This window comes from Cynocephalus volans, chromosome 6, assembly GCF_027409185.1.
Source record: "Cynocephalus volans isolate mCynVol1 chromosome 6, mCynVol1.pri, whole genome shotgun sequence".
Lineage (NCBI taxonomy): Eukaryota > Metazoa > Chordata > Mammalia > Dermoptera > Cynocephalidae > Cynocephalus > Cynocephalus volans.
The window spans coordinates 56,720,416-56,726,509 of record NC_084465.1 but is presented as its reverse complement, the minus strand read 5'-3'; the positions used below and the strand labels follow the sequence as shown (position 1 = coordinate 56,726,509).

Below are 6,094 nucleotides of genomic sequence, written 5' to 3'. Positions count from 1 at the left end.
TTCTACCCAGTAATGAAGGAGAGGAGCATGTCTGAAGATGAAGCCTAGGAAAGAAAACAGAGTTAAGAAAGAAGAGAGTCTCCAAATCCTATGGTCTCATTTGAGCTACAGGTCTTTTCACTTACGAGCAATTTGGGAAGAGAGGGTCGAAGCCAGTTTTCCACCATTGAGAGGCTTAATCACTGTTAAAGCATTTATGTCAATGTTTCTCAACCCTGGCTTGATATAAGCATTTAAGGAGTTGAAAATAATGACCATTTCTGGGTGCCCAGCCCCAGAGAGTCTGTTTAGTTGGTCTAGATTGGGACCTGGACATCAGTATTATTTGAAAGCATTATAAATGATGCTGGTATGTAATTCATATTGAAAAAAAAAAAACACGATTTTACATAAAAGATCAACAATTACCTTGTCCCACATCTGGGCATCCCAAAAGCAACTCACTCCAAAGCCTCATTGGCTTTTATATTATGTGTACAAGACTGCAATTAATACTTTTAAATATGTATTAAGACAAACCATTGTGATATATATTTATGTTATAGATGGTATTTGCTGAGACTAGAGTTGGTACCATAGCTCACAAAACTATGAAAATACGTAATGTGGGAAATGAATGACAACATAAACAAAGGTATTTAAATTTCAGTAACTACAAAAGACTCAATTTTAGCTTCTTAGTCTTGCTAAACTAAGGGTAAAGTGGGAATTTTTTTCATCCCTAACTTGTACGTAGCCCGGGTAAACTTAATAGCAGTAGAATATTGTTCATTTACATATCATCTGTCTCTAAGGAATATAAATTATTTCAAACTTGGTTTTCTCCTTTGGGTCTGAACACTAAAGTGAAGAAGGAAATAATGTCTAACTTTTCATTCTGCCTCCTATTCCCTTATTGCCATGTTCAATCCCTGAACTTTCGTATAGGTCTTAGGGATCACAGATCTACTATGCCTTTATAGAAATATATGGGTAAAAGATAGGAGAAGTTATGAAGGCATCTTATAAGTCATGGAGAAAATATTTTGCTTTTAAAAATCTCCAGTTGCATTGCTTCTGGTGAATTAATGCCCTTCATATCTTGGACCATTCGTGTAGTATAATTAATACCCTCTAGTCCTCCTTCCATTCCCACTTCCAGAATTGCATTAAATATTACCATTCCAGTTGAGTGTAAATTCAGAGATTTGCATGCTTCAGATAGAGAGAATAAATACTTAAGCCTGCTCTATTTCTAATTTTTCTTTTCTTTAGGAAAATGAGAAGTTATTTTCCTGAAATATCAAAATACCACTTTAGCTGTTTTTAAAAATAAGAATTAGTCTATGATCAGCAACTATATTCAGATTCCTTGTGTCTCAATGTTTCAATTCGTATCTTTGGTGAGTTTTTTGGTTTTTGTGTTTTTTACTATGTATTTTTAATTGTGTGTTTTCATTTATTTGTTTTTATAATTACAATAGGCATTTATTTAAAGTAGTACATCTGTATGTATGTTTCAGGTTTAACCAACTTCATAAAAATACTTTGCAGTCAGCTGTATCCACAGATCTCAACTACATGATTGTATGTTTGCCCCTTCTTCTCTTTTCTTTCCTGAATAACCTCTTTCGCATATGGTTCAAGTAGAATTTATCCTCCTCATATTTTGTTGACTGCTCGTTAGGCACAATCTGCTACCTCATGGTGCACTCTTAATGCAAAACATCCTGCTACTACAAAGGTTCTCAGGAAGCTTTCTTATGGCTTCTTTTACATCTTCATCCTTGTATATCATATCATCTCTCAATCCCAGTTTACTGAATCTTGCAGCATTATAACACCATTTTCGAGTACCTTCCAGCCACCGGCCTGATGCTGCAACAGCAGGTCTGCTCACCATTTTGACCCAAGAGAGAAGCTATTGTGTGTTTTTAAATAAGAGCTTTTCCCTAAAGAAAATCAAAATATTCTTGTAAAATTTTCACTAAGTTCACTACAGCTTCATGAGAGCTTGTCATCCCCTCCCAGTCCTTGGGCTTTGCATAAATTATTTTGTCTTTTAAATAAATACATTTCAACACTTAAAAGGACATTGAGTTATTAATTAAAGTGGTAGGCATAGAAAATAAAATCTTTCCACATTCCCATTGTGTAAAGTTAGCAAGAATATGTCAGTTTTATTAATTCTACCTTAATCTAAGAGGATAATCAGAGAAGATAAAGTGGTCTGCACTTCACTAAATTAGCAAAATATAATTATAGAATTAATACTTGAGACTTATAACCTGTCAGGGGAATGAAGTGAGCTGTCTTCATGCAGTGGAAAGAAATCTAAAGCTTTGTTGGCAGTTCTGACTTGTAAACAACAGCAGGTACATATCAATATGTGCTGTTTGTTGATTAACAGGAAAACAGAAAAACTATATTCTTACTTACTGAAGGATAATGCAGTATAACAAGCAACATTTAGCAATCTTTTTGACACAGCACCAGATCCTGAATGAATTGCTTGATTGATTGTTGAGGCTTTTGTTGCTTATATATGATGAAAGAGAATTTGAGAACTACTGGTATCTATTGATTTTCTGATTTACACCACCAGGGGCATATTCAACAATTAGGTTGCCCTCTACAAAGTAGTTCTCTGTTCAGTAATAACTTATTGCTTATGCTTTCTCTAAAGAAATAAAGATATTTTCTTTTCTTTTCTTTTCTTCTTTGACCACAGAAGTTTCTAGCATTTCTACCAAATGTCTCAGCAGCCCATCCTCTTCTTTCTGAGACTGCTTCTCCTGAGTTGAATTCCTCTTCTGGATCTCGAATTTGTATCATACATGTGATTATAAATACCAAGGATGTTAATAGTTCTGAAAATACAACAATAAGGTGGGAAATATGTCTGCCTAAACTTTATTTACTGAATGTGCTAGCTAGTCCCAGATTAAACTGAAACGGATGAAATATGCCATGTTTTCCCTATGAAAAGCTAATCTTTCGCCAGGCTCTTATGTGGTTCAATAAAAATGTAAGGAGTTTTTACTACATGCAAGGCACTGTGCTATGTGGTGGGAGTTCAAAGATAGATAAATCACTGTTATTACAGTTTATTCCTTTATAACCCAGAAAGTTCTCCTCTAAGTACACTCTCCAAATAGGGTGACCGTACACCCCAGTTTGCTCTAAACAGTCCCCATTTACTCCTATTGTACCAATCACAATACTTATAACTCCCCATTTTACTCTAAAGGAATCTGGTTTGATCTACAGGCATATGTATATGTATATGTATATATTTTCCCTTTGTCCTTAGTGACATCAGTCACCATCACAAACAAAATGATGTTGATGTTAATAAGGGCTGATGTTAATATGATTCTTTCTTAGTAGGCATTGATTTGCATCCAGCAATGACTTGATACTAAAAAATGATGTTTTAATTTTTTAATTTAATTTTTTATTTTGAAATTGTTCAGACATACCAAAAAAATTGCAAAAATAGTTCAAAATTGTCCTGTTTACCTTTCAACCAGCCTCCCCAAATGTTAATATTTTATGTAACCACAATAAAACGATAAACCAGAAAGTCAATATTGACACAGAACTATTCTCTAATCTATAGACTTTATTCAAACTTTGTCAACTGTCCCACTGATTCCTTTTTCTGATCCTTTCTTCAAAAAGGATCACACATTGTATTTAACTACAAATTCTCCTAGTCTCTTTTATTGCAGAATAGCTCTTAGGTCTTTCTTTCCTTTCAAGATCTTGACACTTTTGAGGACTACTGGCAAGTTATTTTGTAGAATATCCCTCAATTTTAGTTTATTTGATATTTTTTATGATTAAATTGGGCTACCTATTTTTAGCAATAATACCATAGAATAGATATAATAAGCTCCTTGCATCATATCAGGATATATTAACATAAATTATACTACTACAGCAATTTTCACTTTTCTATTCTGTAGTTATAGTCCTACACACTTTTCATATTTTTTAAAGTTTATACAATGAAGCTGTTTATGATATTTCACTTCTCTCTGTTGGTTTTAAAAATTAAAGATTCATATTGCCCTCCTTGAAAGAAGTTGAGTGTGAGAACAGTAATTCACTTATAAATGAAACCTACCTGCATAAACTACAGTGGACAGCTCTGATGATAGAAAATTCTATACATGGTCCCCTTTATCTAAAACTTCATCCTGAACGAGCAACTGGAGAGGGTACTTCCCACACTTACTCTCAATACATACATGACACTGATGAGACAATGAAGTTTTTCTTGAGCATTAGTTGAAAATTTATTTAGGATTTAGAAAAAAAAAATTTTTTTGTCTTATCATTACAGTGTGTAAACATTTTTTTTGGCCCTTTGTCAATTTCTCTTTAAATCCTCCTTCCCCTCCCCCTTTCTCACCTGTGGTAGCCTCAGTTCCCTTCCCTCCTTTTTAAAGTTCAAGAAATTGTTGTGTTATTGTATTTTTCTTTCTTTCTTTCTTTCTTCCTTTCTTTTTTTCATGTCTGATATGAGTGAGGACATAAGGTATGGCTGACTTGACTTAACATAATTTTCTCTAAGTTCATCCATGTTGCTGCAAATGGCAGAATTTCATTCCTTTTTATGGTAGAGTTGTATTCTATTTTGCATATATACCACATTTTCCTTATCCAGTTGTCCAACAATGGGAATTTAGGTTGGTTCCAACTCTTAGCTATTGTAAATAGAGCTACAATAAATATGGGAGTGCAGGTATCCTTTTGACATGACGATTTCCATTCCTTTGGGTATACACCCAGCAACGGGATTGCTAGATGGTATGGCAGTTCTATCTATAGTTATTTGAGGAATCTCCATACTGTTTTCTATAATGGCCGCACCAATTTATAGTCCCACGAACAGTGTAGGAAGGTTCCCCTTTCTCCACATCCTCACCAGCATTTATATTCTCTGGCTTTTTGATACTGGCCACTTAACTGGCACGAGATGATATCTCAATGTTGTTTTGATTTGCATTTCCCTGAGGCTTAATAATGTCGAGCATTTTTTTCATGTGTCTGTTGGCCATTTGTATATCTGCCTTTGAGAAATTCCTCTTCAACTACCTTGCCCATTTTTAATTAGGTTAATTGTTTTTTTACTGTTAAGTTGGTTGAGTTCCTTGTATATTCTTATTAATCCCTTGTCTGATGCATAGTTTGTGAATATTTTCTCCCATTCTATAGGTTGTCTTTTTTTGCTCTGTGATAGAGTTTGGATGTGTTGTCCCCCCAAAACTCATGTGGAAATCTGATCACCAATGTAACAATGTTGGAAGCTGTTTTAGTCATGAGGGCAGATCCCTCATGAATGGATTAATGCTCTCCCTGAGGGATGAGGGTCCTGAGTGAGATCTCACTCTATTAGTTCCTGCGAGAGCTGGTCATTTAAAAAGACCCTGGCACCTCCCCTCTGTCTCTCTTGCTTCCTGTAGCCATGTGATCTGCTTGTACCTGCCAGCTGCCTGCCACTTTCCACCATGAGTAGAAGTAGCCTGAGGCCTGTGCCAGATGCGGCTGTACCAGAATCAAAAGCCAAATAAACCTCTTTTCTTTATAAATACCCAGTCTCAGGTATTTCTGTTATAGCAACACAAAACGGACTAATATACTTTGTTAACTATTTGTTTTGCTGTGCCAAAGGTTTTTGGGTTGATTTAATCAAATTTTCTTATTTTTCCTCTTGTTGCTTGTGCTTTTGGGGTCTTATTCATAAAGTCTTTGCCCAGTACTACTTCCTGAAGTGTTTCTCCTATGTTTTCTTTTAGTAGTTGTATAGTTTCAGGTCTTATATTTAAGTCTTTAATCCATTTTGAGTTGATTTGGGTATATGGTGAAAGGTACAGGTCTAGTTTATTCTTCTACATATGCATGCCCAGTTTTCCCAGCACCACTTATTGAAGAGGCAGTACTTCCTCCAATGTATGCTCCTGTTGCCCATGTCAAATATCAGTTGGCTGTAAGTATGTGGATTGAGTTCTGGGTGCTCTATTCCGTACCATTGGTCCAAATGTCTGCTTTTATGTCAGTACCGTGCTGTTTTGTTTACTATAGCTTTGTAGTATAATTTGAAATG

The 6,094-nt window shown here is 35.0% G+C and overlaps 1 pseudogene; it reads right to left on the bottom strand.

Annotated features, from left to right (window-relative positions):
* Window positions 1–1,533: 1,533 nt before the first annotated feature.
* Window positions 1,534–1,882, bottom strand: LOC134380919 (cytochrome b-c1 complex subunit 7-like; annotated as a pseudogene).
* Between the last annotated feature and the right edge of the window lie 4,212 nt (window positions 1,883–6,094).